Source organism: Cydia strobilella, chromosome Z (assembly GCF_947568885.1).
Source record: "Cydia strobilella chromosome Z, ilCydStro3.1, whole genome shotgun sequence".
Taxonomy (NCBI): Eukaryota; Metazoa; Arthropoda; class Insecta; order Lepidoptera; family Tortricidae; genus Cydia; species Cydia strobilella.
In genome coordinates, this window is record NC_086068.1 from 40,745,137 (window position 1) to 40,762,920 (window position 17,784).

General features: G+C 37.9%; 1 protein-coding gene across 2 annotated transcripts in view; it reads left to right on the top strand.

The window, feature by feature from the left end:
- The window catches only part of LOC134754826 (serine/threonine-protein phosphatase 2A regulatory subunit B'' subunit beta-like), a 146,738-nt gene that overhangs the window by 18,182 nt on the left and 110,772 nt on the right, over window positions 1-17,784 (top strand). The window lies entirely within an intron of this gene.

Below are 17,784 nucleotides of genomic sequence, written 5' to 3' on the forward strand. Positions count from 1 at the left end.
ATACATACGTATGTACGTATGTTTACGTAGCCAATTTGATATCATTAGAAGCTGCTAATGACGGCTAAAATGAGCATCCGTGACGCAGTAATAAACAACTAGGGGAGCGAAACCGTCGCGGGGACCAACAGAACTTATTCCTGAAGGACATGGTAACACTAGTTTCACTTCCAAATGTAAATGGTACGAGTAATAGGTATGCCTGGCAAGGTAGGTACTCTGTCAAGCATTTATTTAAAGCATACTTACTTCCATTATCCACCTTGTCATGACAAAACCTAACATTACAACTGGGCATTTTATTTAAAAAGTTGTACCCATTTTTTCTTAAATGTGTGAATTTTTGAGTATTTTTACTTTTTACTCACATTACTCAGCTCTTTCGACCCAAATAGAAGAATATGTGTATCAAAATTTCCATACATTTTTCGATCCTTCCATTCCGTTGCCGCATCAATATTAGATATCTAATTTTTAATACGTATAATGACTTGGCCATCGCACGGCCTAAGATCATCGTCGACTATTAAAAATAATTCTAATTGAACATAACACTAGCGCTAATCACATGCAGCTTGAGCATTACACATATTTAGGAGTACGGTACGGTAAGCATTATGTGCGATTGCGAAGTCATTATATGTATTAAAAATTAAAGATATCTAATATTGATGCGGTTTTAACACCCCCTGGCAATGACTTAATAACCGAATTGGTATCACATTACATCTCTAAACTTTTTTGTAGTAGAAGTATTGCGTTGCGAGACTGGCATCTTTTTAGGGTTCCGTACCCAAAGGGTAAAAACGGGACCCTATTACTAAGACTCCGCTGTCCGTCTGTCTGTCACCAGGCTGTATCTCATGAACCGTGATAGCTAGACAGTTTAAATTTTCACTTACTTACTTACTGCTGTGGCGCGACGACCCGAAGTGGATCTTGGCCTCCGACACCAAAGATCGCCATGCTACTCTGTCCAAAGCCGTTTCTGTCCAGTCGACGGCGCCGAGTTCGCTGAGGTCTTTCTGCACTTCGACTCTCCAAAAAATTTCACAGATGATGTATTTCTGTTTCCGTATAACAACAAATACTAAAAAGGACGGAACCTTCGGTGGGCGAGTCCGACTCGCACTTAGCACTTTCGCAGGTTTTTTACATGTACTCATACCTGTACAATACTCTAGGCCATACCAAGCTATAGGTACTTGTATTCATACAATACTCATACCCAAGTCCCCATCCCACACCATACCATATATGTATGGTATGAACCTATACCATATTCATATCCTTACCATACTCATAGCCATACCGTACATCTTAGACCTTTACTTTACCTACTATTTGTTGGAACTGCAAAAGTAACTTTGTAGTTTGTACTAGCATATATTCATATGGGACTACAAACTTACTTATGCAGTTCCTAAATCTTTAAAACGTGAATGATATTGCAATAATTTTAGGTTTTTAATGGCTTGTTAAGCTAAACACTACTTATGTTTAAAATTTGAAGCTTGTTCGTTGGCTAGAAGTACCTTAGAATTATGATGATCGGTGAGTGAGTGAGTGTGTCAGTGACAAAAGTAAGAAACTTATTGAATGTTCTTGGGAATATATGTAAGCCATATCATGCCCTATATGTCACTAAAAATTCAGGGCTCTAGCTTTAGCCAACACAAAATTACAGGACGTCGAAAATGGCCTGAATGGCTTCGAGAAAAGGATGGTACGGTCGTGCCTCTTTGTTTTGCTCGACTTGGCGGGGGCACTGCCGTGCCCCCAGATATGATTTTCTTAAAAGATGTACCATTTCCTGTAAGGATGTTTTAAGACAAATGGCTATGAATGACACTCGTCCGTTTTTAGTACCTAGTCAGACCAAGATAAGTTTCTATTATAGTAATTCTATTTTATTGGATTTATTGTGCGTTGTTGATTGTGTTATTTAATATGAGTTTCGACGAAAATATTAATTATTTCATGTTTAAGGCAACGATGTATGTGAAGCATAATATCAACATAAAAAACTATGTAATCTTAGTTATGTGGCTAAAACTACAGTCAGACGGATGCAAGGCGAAAAAATCAAAGATACATAAATATATCTTGAAAATTTGTGTAATAAATTGATAAACTACATGTGTAAAATATACGACACGTGTGATAAAGATACGTATATGTAGTAGTTATATCTTGTGCCTCGTTTACTTTTAGTTTCTTTAGAAATAAAACTAATTTCGTGGAGATTTCTTTATTTATTTCATTGCATGTTTGAGAAAAGTAAGCCTCCTCCTAACTAGTCTAAACAAAGCTACGAAGTCAAAAATTGTGTTCCAAGCATTTCCCTCTATAACTTTTTTTGGGCATTCATTTCCTGGAGAAATATAACATAGATTGGACCTGGGGAGCCGACCCTCCCCCCGCATTTTGGAGGGTAGGCACGGTACGATCTCGTGGCTAACGGGCCAAATAAGCTTTGTTTGATCTTAGGAACAATCGTTGCCAAGCGCCATCGCCTGAGACAAAACTGCATGTTTTGTCTTAACTCACTGTTAATTATAAATTTTGAAAGGCTTTATCTCGGAAACTATTAGATCTACAGAGACAAGTCTAGTCTCGTATTGTAGCAAAAGTTAGTATACTTTAAAAACGCGCTAAGAAGGTACTCTTTGGTGATGATCCATCGGTCAAGTCAAGGATACAGAGCCTTGAGCATCGCCGTCGAGTCGCTTGCCTATCGGTGTTCTATCGGATACATTTCGGGGAGTGCGCACAGGAACTGCACGACCTGATCCCACCTTCCCCTTTCCATCATCGGACATCCAGGCGCGGGGAGCGTATGCACCCGTTCGTGGTCCACATTCCATTCGTTCGGACGAAACGTTTTGCCTCCTCCTTTTTGGTACGGACGGCTAAGGAATGGAATGCGCTCCCGCCATCTGTATTCCCTGATCAATATGACCTCGGTCTCTTTAAAACAAGAGTGAATAGGCTGTTACTGAACCGGTGAGCTCCATCTTAGGCCCTGTCTTCACTTTCCATCAGGTGTGACTAGGGCCAATCGCCGATCAGTTTATAATAAAAAAAAAAAAAAAAAACTATCAAAGTCCTTTAGGGTTATATTATATTCGCCCAAAAATAAAAAAATAAACTGAAAAATTTGCGGCTTTATCGATTATTGAAGTTGCGTTCGGTGCTAGAGGTCACAAACTTGGATTATTCATAAGGCCAACATCATAAACAAGTCTGCAAAAAATCAGAACTACCGGATTTGACGCAAACGAACCCCGTACTTTCAGGCGACAAAGTTACTGTATTAATGAGTATAGGTACAGCGTTTCCCAACTCAGATACCTTTATTGTTTCTCGAGTTTACATTTATTAAACAGGTACTTAGTTGTACAGCTGGCAACTTATGACGTCACCTAATATTTTCATCGCATACTAACACATACCTATTGCTTTTATTAATTCCTTGGTCCTTTGTGGTTTTGTGGTTTATGCCTTAGAACAGCACTGCAGATCTACCTCCGACTCTAGCGACACATACTGTATAAAGGCCACAACGGACGGAGAGTCCGGAGCGGTGGCGGCGGCGGCGGCGTCGAGTCGTGAGAGCCAGTTGATTGTGTATGCAGCTTGTGGCGGACGCAGCGTCGATTGACCGTGAAGCCCACGCCGAGGCTCATTCATGCGATGCGCGTGCGCCGTGCGCCGGCAAGGCGAGATTCGCGATTACCTCTAAGAGAACCAGGTATCAGCCTACGCGTGACGTTTAATAGAAATCGCTGGTTACCTATCCTAAAAAATTGGACCAGCTTAAGGCCGCAATTAGATTATCATAGAAATGATCATTTGGGATCTTATTTGACTGTAATCCTACAATTATGATGATATACGCAAATTTGTTTTTCATTTCTCATGCTCTGAAAGAGGGTCATTGTTGTTCTAAAAGGTGTGCAGAAAATGATACGTGTCTGCACTAGAGCATTTTACGTTTGAAGTACGATTTTTTACGATAAACAATTAAATTTTGAGTTTAAATGGATTTGTAATACATTATCCATTCTGATATTTGACTCCCCATTCCAAAAATAACGATACTTTTGTCTAAATTGTTAAATTAAAGTACCTTCAAGAAATACTGTAAAATGTATACTGTCATGTTTTTAAAAATACATGCATTTTACTTTCGTCGTATTCGAAATTAAAAGTAGTGTTTAACTCGAGTGAAAGGCATCATTTCAGCCTCGGACTATTGGCGCTCTCACTGCGTTCGAGCGCCAAAATACCTCATCAGGATTGAGTGCCTTTCATCCCTTGGTAAACAATCTACTATTAATTTATGTTATTACACCATCATAGGTTCTTTATATCTTAATGACCCCTATATCTATGTTCATATTTAAGGTATATGATAGTCTAATTGCGGCCACCTAACCCAGTCTCTAATAACGTAAAAGGTATCGAATACGTACGGTACGTGGTCATTGTCTTTATGCATTAACATAGGCAATAAGGACGATCTAATTTAATTCTGCATGATGTGTTGCCATGATCTCATTCAGATACCCACAGAACTCGCGAAAGTACTAAAAGTAAGTATTAGCTGTTTATAAATACATAAATCACCTTGACGTTACGTATATTAAGCTTAGAATAAATTTAAAAGTGGAAAAATTACTGCCTTGGGTGAGACTTGAACTCACAGCCTCTGGAACAAGTCTCACCCAAGGCAGTAATTTTTCCACTTTTAAATTTATTTTAAGCTTAATAGCATCGATCGCAGACGTTTCTGCTTGTTAAAAATTAAGTTACGTATATTCTTATTATCTACATATCAATACAATCCGAAAACTAATTGACTTATATAAATATTATTATTAAACTTTCATATTTGTTTTCTAATCTACATTTTTATGTACAGAAATTTCAAAATAAGAGTTCCTATTACTATTCAAATTTCGCTAGTGTGTGGATTTCGTATTTGTTGAATGTTCAAGGTGGATGAGAACAGAATCGTGAGGATATCATTTTCCTTATTTTTAACCGACTTCAAAGATTTTAAAAGGAGGAGGTTCTCAATTCGGTTGTATGTTTTTTTTAATGTTTGTTACTCCATAACTCCTTCATTTCTGAACCGATTTTGAAAATTATTTTTTTGATTGTAAGTATATACATACAGATTGGTCCTGTTTTTGTCAAAACGCAGTTCTGATGATGGGATCCATGATGAATCGAGGGAACTCCTCAAATGTTAAAGGCATATATATAGTGATTTTAGTATTTTCATCAGCAAATCAAGCATTTACATTTAAAAAAGTGACATTTGATGAAGTGGAACTGCTGATGATGATCAGAACGAAACTCTTCAATGACGCATAGTTCACTTTTGGCGATTTGTCCTCTTCGTTATGTTTGTTAAGCAAGTTAGGTTTTCAAGACACATTTTTGTCAAGGTCGAGTTCTGATGATGGGATCCATGAGGAATCAAGGGAACTCCTCAAATGTGAAAGGCATACATATAGTGATTTTTGTATTTTTATCAACAAATCCAGCATTTCCATTTAAAAAAGTGGCATTTGATGAAGTGGAGCTGCTGATGATGATCAGAAATATCAGAATGGAACTCTTTGATGACGCATAGTTCACGTTTGGCGATTTGTCTTTTTTTTATGTTTGTTGAGTAAGTTAAGTTTTCAAGACACATTTTTGTCAAGCTCGAGTTCTGATGATGGGATCCATAAGGAACCGAGGGAACTCCTCAAATGTGAAAGGCATACATATAGTGATTTTTGTATTTTCATCGACAAATCCAGCATACATAAAAAAGTGACATTTGATGAAGTGGAACTGCCGATGATGATCAGAGTGGAACTCTTCAACAACATATAGTTCACGTTTAGCGATTTATTCTCTTCATTATGGACCCAGACCCAAACTTGGACCTGGACTTAATTTTTGACTGCGATCCTCGCAGAACCGAACTGCTATCAGAAAAGTGGGTAACCTATGTTAGAACTGTGACCCATACAGAAACGAAATGCTCTCAGAACATTGGGTTAGGTTAGGTTAGAACTGTGACCCTTACAGAAACGAAATGCTACTAGAAAAGTAGGTGGTTTTACCTCCTTTTAGTGAGACAAAAGATCCTGTCTTTTTCATTTCATTGTCGGGAGTGCACCATCAACAATAAGTAACCTAGCTTTCAACGGCATCCCCCATTGAAGTCGGTTTTTTTTTTCTTAAAAATTATCAACACTTGTTTTATCTTTAATCGTAATGACACAAAATTGAAAGCAAATATAATGATTGTAAATGCATGGTAGTTTGGTGCCGCGCCGGCAGCTACTCGACCCTCCGCGTAAGGTTCACTGCAGCGTTGTGCAAGCGACCTCGCGCCCACGCGGCGGCCGCCGCGAGCCGCGCGCCGCCCACCCCCGCCGACTTGCATCATTGCTTCTGAAGGATAAATAACTTTGGTACAACAGCGTAGCAAATGCTCATGATGACCCTCACTACCTTCACAATTAAAGCCAATTTACATATGTACGTCAAAATGCTTTCCGTTCTTCCGCTTAATGGATAGTGTCATCATACTCGGAAAATCGCAAGACGTCCAGGTGTAAGGAACACTGTTGTAGTTGTAATTGTGAAACTACATAAAATTAGTCCAAGCAGTTTTCCACGTACCAATTTCATTATTGTAGAAAACTGTTCTAGATAATGTTCATTTAATTATTAGGATTGTAGTTACGTTCTTAGGTACCTACATCGTTACTCAACGATATTTGTTTTATTTACATAACGTTAATATCGTCAGCGTGGGTGAAACGAACTATAGAACAAAGTGGCAGTTGTCTAGCGACGGCCAATACAGGGAGCGATAATAGTATATTGTGCGGGCTCTAATGAGGAATGAGGATTTATTAGATGGCTTTAAATTACCCTATCCTGGACCTGAACACTCCTACCTAACGAATAGAGTTGGACAACTATTTGGTTGGTTAAAACGTAAGTTACCTCTGTAATTAACATGTTAACCATAACTCTAAAATTTAAGTATTGGTCGTGGTTAAATACTTCCTTTCTTACCCAATCTATTTCACTTGTTCACTGCGTAGGAACTAGATTGTCCATCTTGGGAAACTTTAGCAATATATATATTATCATCGAATTGTTTAATAATGTCCAGACCGTTGGAAATATAAAACAATAATTTCATTTCATTCCTAATAAACAGACGTGGTCGCGCGCGTCGCGTAGGCAGGAAGGTGTCGGTTTTGTGTTTGCGACACTTGTCTGGAACTCAAAAGACAAAAACGACGGAAAACGCATTAAACTTTATAACTGAATTTATTTTCGATTAATTAAACGTCCAAGTGACAGGTATGTAGGTACTTAACTATAATTAAAAGGTTAGCGTTAAGTAGTAATAGCGTATTTCTTTAGTGAATAATACCTATAAATAGATAGGGCGCTGGGCCACATTTATATTTTCTTTACTTTATCAAGTTTAGAGTCATAAACGCGGTGGGATGCAAGATTGGAAGGGAAAAGTACCTACAACTTTAATTTCAACAAAATGATCAAATACAGTGATCACATCTGCGATAGTGTAGTGTAGTGTAGGTATTACATTACACGACGACTTGCTCAACAATATCTGACAAAATCATATAATGTAGTCACAACATAAGATTTATTAGAGCGTCATATATTTTTTTGCGCTTTGTTGACCAATATATTTATTCCGGTACAGTAAAATAAAAATCCCATTAAATCCATTACATGTAAAAAGATGCCCGTCTCGCAACGCAATACTTCTACTACAACAAAGTTTAGAGATGTAATATGATACCAAGTCGGTTATTTTAGTTAATGACAGGGGGTGTTAAAACCGCATCAATATTAGATATCTTTAATTTTGAATACGTATAATGAGAGTTTTGAATGATTCACGGTTACTTTCACTAGACTTATATTGACCGGGATATAGGCCAGAGCTCACAAATAATACAAAAGGTAATCACGGTCTATATTCCGGTCAATATAAGTCTACGTATAATGACTTGGCCATCGCACGGCTGCATAATGACATAAGCATTAAAAATTAAAGATATCTAATATTGATGAGGTTTTATTTAACCCCCCTGGCACTAACTAAAATAACCGACTTGGTCTAATATTACATCTCTAAACTTTTTTGTAGTAGAAGTATTGCGTTGCGAGACGGGCATCTTTTTACATGTAATGTTTTTGATGGGATCTCATCTCTTTTTGTAGGCAGTCCTTCTTTTCGGGTAGTATGTCTTGAACGTCAGCTACCACTTTTCTCAAAGCTCATACTCGTCAAACCCGTCCCACACTATACTCGTACTCATACCTGTACAATACTCATGGTCATACCAAGCTATACTTGTATTCATCCAATACTCATACCCAAGTCCCCATCCCACACCATACCCGCACATGAGTGCCATATATGTATGGTATGAACCTATACCGTATTCATATTCTTACCATACTCATAGCCATACCATACTCATACTGTACACATCTTTATACTCACATCGTACATCTTAGACCTTTACCTACTATTTGTTGAAACTGAAAAAGCAACTTTGTAATAGCATATATTCTTATGGGACTACAAACTTACTTATGCAGTTCCTAAATCTTTAAAACGTGACTGATAAGTATTGCAATATTTTCAGGTTTTTAATGGCTTGTTAAGCTAAAAACTACTTATGTTTAAAATTAGACTTGTTGGTTGGCTAGAAGTACCTTAGAATTATGATGATCGGTGAGTGAGTGTGTTTGTGACAAAAGTAAGGAACTTTGACGTGCAATAATTCTCAAACTACAAGTTCAAATTGAATGTTCTTGGGAATATATGTAAGCCATATTCTGCCCTATATGTCACTGAAAATTCAGGCCTCTAGCTTTAGCCAGCACAAAATTACAGGACATTGAAAATGGCCTGCATGGCTTCGAAAAAAGGATGGTAAGGCCGTGCCTCTTTGTTTTGCTCGACTTGGCGGTGGCACGGTAGATTATCGATGAACTGAAGATAGCTGGCAAGACAGAAAAAAGAAACGAGCTAGCCGCGGGCGGAACCATGCTATGCAATACACATAATCGCTAGATAGCGATATCACGTTGAATGATTCACTTTCCAACTTTCTAAGCAGTGGATACCTACCTACCTAATGTCGTTTAGCGAGTAAGCATACATTTGAATGAACTATTTTTATAGTACGGTCTAAGGTCAACAATTTGAACAGTTGTATGTACTTAAGACTTCTAGTCATATAATAGTAGTAGATATTTATTATTTTATTTAGTTATTGATAATAACGATACAGCTAACTATGTAACTATCATAACAGTTGCCCAATGCGATAGTGTAGCAAAATGTAAACTAGACATAATAAAATATTTATTAAACTATTTCTAAGTATAACATAACACAAACAAAGTGACTTTATAATTTATTTACAGCTATTTCTTTGTAATGTATAATATCATTTTGTTACTTTAACTATTAAATATAAATGTATGTACCTAATGGTAATGGCATTAGTGGGAAGACATGAACGGCCTTTGAACAATTTAAATGAATCAATTCCAGTCACGAATTCAATAAAGTTTATTAGATAGTAAAATATAATATACCTAAAATATAATAAGTTTTTGATCTATATTTTAATAAATATAAAGAAAGAGGATTTTTCCTAGTAGTCACACCCGTCCACTTGATGTAGTTATCATTCGGCAATAATAAAAAAATAAGCCTTTAAATACGAGGGGTATTAAATGAATGAATATTAAAGCCGAAGTTATTTCCGCCATCTTGCGATTTAATTAAAAAGTTGTGTCTTGAAAAATAGATCACTTTCTAAACAATCATATAATAAACGTAAGTTTCTATTATTTGAGACAGTTTTATTACTTAACTATCGTATGAATATCGTTCCGGACAATCATCAGAACATGCGCGAATTTTACTGAACGTTCGATATCTCTTACACTGGCTGTCTTATTTTATCAGTTACATAAAAACAAGTAAATAATAATATAAAGCGACATAATATGACCACATCAATTATGGTATAGCTAGATCATATCCATTCTCAGAACTTATCGAACGCCCTTCTTAACAATACTCGTTTTGAAGGTGTCATTGGAAGAGTGCTGACGATAGGATAGTTTTTATCCATTTTTATGGTTATTTAGCTGCCACGGCATATTCTCTATACAAGAGTCGACGTCAAAGATGTGTACATTTTTTGTCGTATTACAAAGGAATAAGGTGCAAAAGGGTAAACATATCCTTGACGACGACTGTACGTAAATAAATCACTATGCCAATTAAAATAATGTTGTTTAAATGCAATCTGGAATTATTAGATAAATTAAAGGGATTAAATATAATTTTAAAGGGATTGAATATTTCTATTTAATGATAATGATTTTTGCGGTTTTTGCTATCGGCATTGTCTGGAAGACATGACGAAATCACTAGTGAAACCAGCAAGAGTCACTTTGTCTCGCCAGTATCTAGGTATCTACATAGCTCTGACTACGAGTACGTACCTAGTTTCAATTCAACTTCGAATAGCAATAGGAAACAATGCTGTATGAAATTTTACGTAAAAGTTCGGCTCTTTATAATTAATAGAGTAAATAAATAGATTATAATAAAATTAATATTTCAGAGGTTTTATTTTCTTACGTGTCACTTAAACATTAGTAACATCATCAAAAGCAAAAGTTGTAAAAATACAATTTCTTAAATTCAGTATATTGCCTTGCCTAAATCTTTATAATTTTTGCACTCAACAAAATGTCACCCTATATGTATAAATCTCAGCGTCCGCGTTGTATGAAGATGACAGTGATGCGGTAGCCGAGCCCAGAGCGCCGCGGCCTGCGCCGGCGCCGCACCTCGTGCAGTGATGTAACCTGTCGCCGCGCGCAAGGTCGGCTCTTTATTGCATAGTTTGTCAGCGGAACCGGTTCTCTTATGTATACTCCGACATTTTTCTGCGTAGTTTCATTGAACGGTGTCCGACTGCAAGGATTCGTCTTAAAGAGTGATTTTTGTTTAAAAAGTATCTTTTTATAAATATCATAATGCTCGTGAAGTTGACCACCCCATTTCGTTTGCCCGCAAATGGCATATCTATATCGTTAGTTCATCGTTAGTTCACGTTTGTTCAGTAGGTAAAATCGTTAGGACCCGATTCCAAAATCGATTTTTTAAAAAAATAAAAGGGGGTGGCTGTCTTCACGCTAGCCACCCCAAACCACTTTTTGTTAGTTTTTTTGGTCTAGATAGCAAGATATTCGTTAGTTCATGATTGTTCAGGCATTGGAATCGTTAGGACCCGATTCCTTCATTTTTTTTTTTTTTTTAAAGTGGGGTGGCTGTCTTCACGCTAACCACCCCACCCAGAAATCAGTCAAACTAACCATGTGAATCCATCGGGCGACGTTAGTTCACGTTTGTTCAGGCATTAAAATCGTTAGGATCTCAATTGATTTGCTATAAAAAAAAAAAAAAAAAAAAATTCATATTGGCCGGCCGAGATAGTTCAGCAGGGGGGGCGTAACAAGCAATCGACACAGATACTAACGATTCTATGCCCTAAATAAGCATCTATAGACGATATATAACCGATACAGTACGGTAACTTGCGGGTATTCAGAACAGATTAAAAGATTTTCGTGGTTTTATATTTTTTTAATTCTATGGTGGTGGCTGTCTTCACGCTAGCCACCCCAAACCACTTTTTGTTAGTTTTTTTGGTCTAGATAGCAAGATATTCGTTAGTTCATGATTGTTCAGGCATTGGAATCGTTAGGACCCGATTCCTTCATTTTTTTTGTTTTTTTTAAAGTGGGGTGGCTGTCTTCACGCTAACCACCCCACCCAGAAATCAGTCAAACTAACCATGTGAATCCATCGGGCGACGTTAGTTCACGTTTGTTCAGGCATTAAAATCGTTAGGATCTCAATAGATTTGCTATAAAAAAATAAAATCAAAAAATTCATATTGGCCGGCCGAGATAGTTCAGCAGGGGGGGCGTAACAAGCAATCGACACATACTAACGATTCTATGCCCTAAATAAGCATCTATAGACGATATACAACCGATACAGTATGGTAACTTGCGGGTATTCAAAACAGATTAAAAGATTTTCGTGGTTTTATACATTTTTTATTCTATGGTGGTGGCTGACTTCACGCTAGCCACCCCAAACCATTTATTGTTAGTTTTTTTGGTCTAGATAGCAAGATATTCGTTAGTTCATGATTGTTCAAGCATTGAAATCGTTAGGACCCGATTCCTTCATTTTTTTTTAAAGTGGGGTGGCTGTCTTCACGCTAACCACCCCACCCCGAAATCAGTCAAACTAACTATGTGAATCCATCGGGCGACGTTAGTTCACGTTTGTTCAGACATTAAAATCGTTAGGATCTCAATAGATAAAAACATAAAATCAAGAAATTCATATTTCCCGGCCGAGATAGTTCAGTAGGGAGGGTGTAACAAGCAATCGACACAGATACTAACGATTCTAAGCCCTACATAAGCCCGATATAACACCGACACAGTACAGTAATTTGGCGGCATTAAATAAGGTTAGACAGGCAATAATAAAATGCAAAAACTTTAACTTATGCTCCTAAGTCGACGGCTGAAAAAAATACTCAGAATCGGGTCCTTACGATGCCACTTGCAGAATAACATCATCAGACTATGCTAATTCACGATAGGTAGGTCATTTGCGGGCGATCAAAACAAATTTGCCGAAAAAAAAAAACTTGAAAATTTTAATAACCCAACTTATGCTCCTAAGTCGACGGCTGAAAAAAATACTCAGAATCGGGTCCTTACGATGTCACTTGCAGAATAACATCAGCCGACCATGCTGATTCAAGATAGGTAGGTCATTTGCGGGCGATCAAAGCAGGTTTTGCGGAAAAAAATAAAATTTGAAAATTTTAATAACCTAACTTATGCTCCTAATTCAACGGCTGAAAAAAATACTCAGAATCGGGTCCTTACGATGCCACTTGCAGAATAACATCAGCCGACCATGCTGATTCAAGATAGGTAGGTCATTTGCGGGCGATCATAGTAGATTTTGCGGAAAAAAATAAAACTTGAAAATTTGAATAACTCAACTTATGCTCCTAAGTCGACGGCTGAAAAAATACTCAGAATCGGGTCCTTACGATGCCACTTGCAGAATAACATCAGCCGACCATGCTGATTCAAGATAGGTAGGCCATTTGCGGGCGATCAAAGCAGGTTTTGCGGAAAAAAAATTGAAAATTTTAATAACCCAACTTAAGCTCCTAAGTCAACGGCTGAAAAAAATACTCAGAATCGGGTCCTTACGATGCCACTTGCAGAATAACATCAACCGACCATGCTGATTCAAGATAGGTAGGTCATTTGCGGGCGATCATAGCAGATTTTGCGGAAAAAAAAATTGAAAATTTTAATAACCCAACTTAAGCTCCTAAGTCAACGGCTGAAAAAAATACAAAGAATCGGGTCCTTACGATGCCACTTGCAGAATAACATCAACCGACCATGCTGATTCAAGATAGGTAGGTCATTTGCGGGCGATCATAGCAGATTTTGCGGAAAAAAATAAAACTTGAAAATTTGAATAACCCAACTTATGCTCCTAAGTCGACGGCTGAAAAAAATACTCAGAATCGGGTCCTTACGATGCCACTTGCAGAATAACATGACCAGACCATGCTGATTCAAGATAGGTAGGTCATTTGCGGGCGATCAATGCAGATTTTGCGGAAAAAAATAAAACTTGAAAATTTGAATAACCCAACTTATGCTCCTAAGTCAACGGCTGAAAAAAATACTCAGAATCGGGTCCTTACGAAGCCACTTGCAAAATAACATCAGCCGACCATGCTGATTCAAGATAGGTAGGTCATTTGCGGGCGATCAAAGCAGATTTTGCGGAAAAAAATAAAACTTAAAAATTTGAATAACCCAACTTATGCTCTTAAGTCGACGGCGGAAAAAAAATACTCAGAATCGGGTCCTTACGTTGCCACTTGCAGAATAACATGAGCAGATCATGCTGATTCAAGATAGGTAGGTCATTTGCGGGCGATCAATGCAGATTTTGCGGAAAAAAATAAAACTTAAATACTCGTATTTTAATAACCCAACTTATGCTCCTACGTAGACGGCTGAAAAAATACTCAGAATCGGGTCCTTACGATGCCACTTGCAGAATAACATCAGCCGACCATGCTGATTCAAGATAGGTAGGTCATTTGCGGGCAATCAAAGCATATTTTGCGGAAAAAATAAAACTTTTAAATTTGAATAACCCAACTTATGCTCCTAAGTAGACGGCTGAAAAAAATACTCAGAATCGGGTCTTTACGATGCCACTTGCAGAATAACATCAGCCGACCATGCTGAATTAAGAAAGGTAGGTCATTTGCGGGCGATCAATGCAGATTTTGCGGAAAAAAATAAAACAAATACTCGTATTTGAATAACCCAACTTATGCTCCTAAGTCGACGACTGAAAAAAATACTCAGAATCGGGTCCTTACGATGCCACTTGCAGAATAACATCAGCAGACCATGCTGATTCAAGATAGGTAGGTCATTTGCGGGCGATCAAAACACATTTTCCGGAAAAAAATAAAACTTGAAAATTTAAATAACCCAAATTAAGCTTTTAAGTCGACGGTTGAAAAAAATACTCAGAATCGGGTCCTTACGATGCCACTTGCAGAATAACATCAGCCGACCATACTGATTCAAGATAAGTAGGTCATTTGCGGGCAATCAAAGCAGATTTTGCGGAAAAAATAAAACTTGTAAATTTGAATAACCCAACTTATGCTCCTAAGTAGACGGCTGAAAAAAATACTCAGAATCGGGTCCTTACGATGCCACTTGCAGAATAATATCAGCCGACCATGCTGAATTAAGAAAGGTAGGTCATTTGCGGGCGATCAATGCAGATTTTGCGGAAAAAAATAAAACAAATACTCGTATTTGAATAACCCAACTTATGCTCCTAAGTCGACGGCTGAAAAAAATACTCAGAATCGGGTCCTTACGATGCCACTTGCAGAATAACATCAGCAGACCATGCTGATTCAAGATAGGTAGGTCATTTGCGGGCGATCAAAACACATTTTCCGGAAAAAAATAAAACTTGAAAATTTAAATAACCCAACTTAAGCTTTTAAGTCGACGGTTGAAAAAAATACTCAGAATCGGGTCCTTACGATGCCACTTGCAGTATAACATCAGCCGACCATACTGATTCAAGATAGGTAGGTCATTTGCGGGCGCTCAAAGCAGATTTTGCGGAAAAAAATAAAACTTGAAAATTTGAATAACCCAACTTATGCTCCTAAGTAGACGGCTGAAAAAAATTGGCTGGAGTTTATCGGTTTGAGTTACTGGAGGTTTCTTATGGAGGCTGATGGATGAGCTGTAGGGGTTGTTGTGGAGGCTCGTCGGGGACCACATGGTTCCCACCTCAGTACTCATCGGATGAGGTTGAGAAGAGTATACCTATGAGATGCGGGATGCACGATGAGTTCTCTTGTCGAGATTCAGTTGTGCCGTGCATCCACTGATACAAGCCACGGGACTTGGGGCCCTTCTAATCTCCCTGAGAGTGTTGAGGTTACATTCATAACAAGAGAATAGAGGTATGAGATTGAGAGCAGATGGAATTGTGCGCCCTTCGAGTGTTGATTCCTGGTCAGTGCAATAGCTATTTTATACTGTGCTTTGTATACATAGAGATCCATGTAGCGAGGTTATCATTACATCCCCCTTGGAGTAAAACTCCGCTACAACTTTGCTGAAGGGTACAAGAAATGAATTTCAACGGCGACTAATTTTGTGTAGCCGGAACGAGGGGGCTCATTTCAAACAATTTATCAGTTAAATAATTTAAGTGTAACAAATTGATAGTAAAATAAAATTAATGTTAGATTTAACGATCATTTTTATTTTTAAGACCAAATGTTGGTTAGAGAAATTTTATCCTGAATAATAATACTATCGATTAGTATAATAAAATAGGGAGTGTTTTTTTTTTTTATTTTAGTTGGTTCGAGTCCCGTGCGAGGCAAGCGAGTTTAAAAAAATCTTTGAATGCAGTTTTGTTTCTTTTTAAAAATAAAGGAATGTCTCCTTTAAGTAAAATGAGCCAGCTTAAGGATTTAAGGTAGTTTCCCTCCAGGGCCCGACTTATCTTTCCACGCTGTATAATGATTTCAAATAAAAAAATAAAAATAGCGTCAAATACATCATGCCCAGAGCCCAGTCCATCATCTGATTAAATGTATTGCTGCAGGCGACTTTGACTTATAAATAGTTTTCTTACGGAGTAGTTGTATTTTGTACTAAGCATGATATCTTAAGCTGCATTATCAGCAACTGACCAGCAAGATGATTATTATCAGTGCGCTTTTTTCTGGAAATTATTTTTCATGGTTGCCTCCACTGGGTATAGGTGAAAAAAAATCTGTTGTTACCACTGTTACCAATTTGGTGGTACCTAGTGGGAATAATCATTTGAAACCCCATCACTGATTGATCTTCCTATGCCACCAATCAAAAATTGTTAGTGACAAGAAAGGGCTGTTTCCGTTAAAACTTCTTTGTTCTTTACTATACTATGCCAAGTCTTGAAATAAACAGGTTGCAGGCGTCCATAGGCTACGGTGACTGCTTGCCATCAGGCGGGCCGTATGCTTGTTTGCCACCGACGTAGTATAAAAAAATAACACCAAAACTTGTCACTACGCATTTTGTACTGATTATTATCAAAATATATTGAGACATTAAGTAGTATGATAGGCAATTTATAATAATTATTATAACATAACAAAAGTATTTCCGACCCGGGTATGTCCTTAAACTACGTCCAAAAGAGAGTTATGGGCACTGTGAATAACATCTCGCTTTGTGTGGTAGGGCACAGGACAGCGGATGTCATTCCAGATCTAGAGCAGAGCCCAACTGGGGAGGTACCTCCACCTTACAGAAAACCGCAGCCAAATAACACTAGACCCTACTAATAGTGTTGTGTTCCTGCCGGTGAGTAAGGTTGCCAGAGCTCGAGGGAGAGGAGTGTTAGGGTCGGCAACGCGCATGTAACTCCTCTGGAGTTGCAGGCGTACATAGGCTATGGAGACTGCTTAACATCAGGCGGGCCGTATGCTTGTTTGCCACCGACGTAGTATAAAAAAAAAGTCAATGTAATATCGCACATATTTGGCACTAGTTGTAGTTCATTTTGATCTTAAATTGTACATTGTATTTTTTAACCTATGTTGACAGTGTATATGATCAGTAAATTCAGTACCTATAAATAAATCTATATGTTTCGCTATATTTATAATTCTATATCCTCCTGTTGTCAGTAGGCAGGAGGGTTGTTATCTAAAAGGTATGCTATCAGTGCCGGATAAACCAGTGATCAAATAAAGTAGTTGCTTGGGGCTTTATGTATAGAAGGCACCAACATTTCAGGGAATTGGAGAGAGGAGCAAACTGTGGTGCGCAGATGATTAGAACTTATCATCTTCCTCGCGTTATCCCGCCATTTTGCCACGGCTCATGGGAGCCTGGGGTCCGCTTGACAACTAATCCTAAGAATTGACGTAGGCACTAGTTTTTACGAAAGCGACTGCCATCTGACCTTCCAACCCAGAGGGGGAACTAGGCCTTGTTAGGATTAGTCCG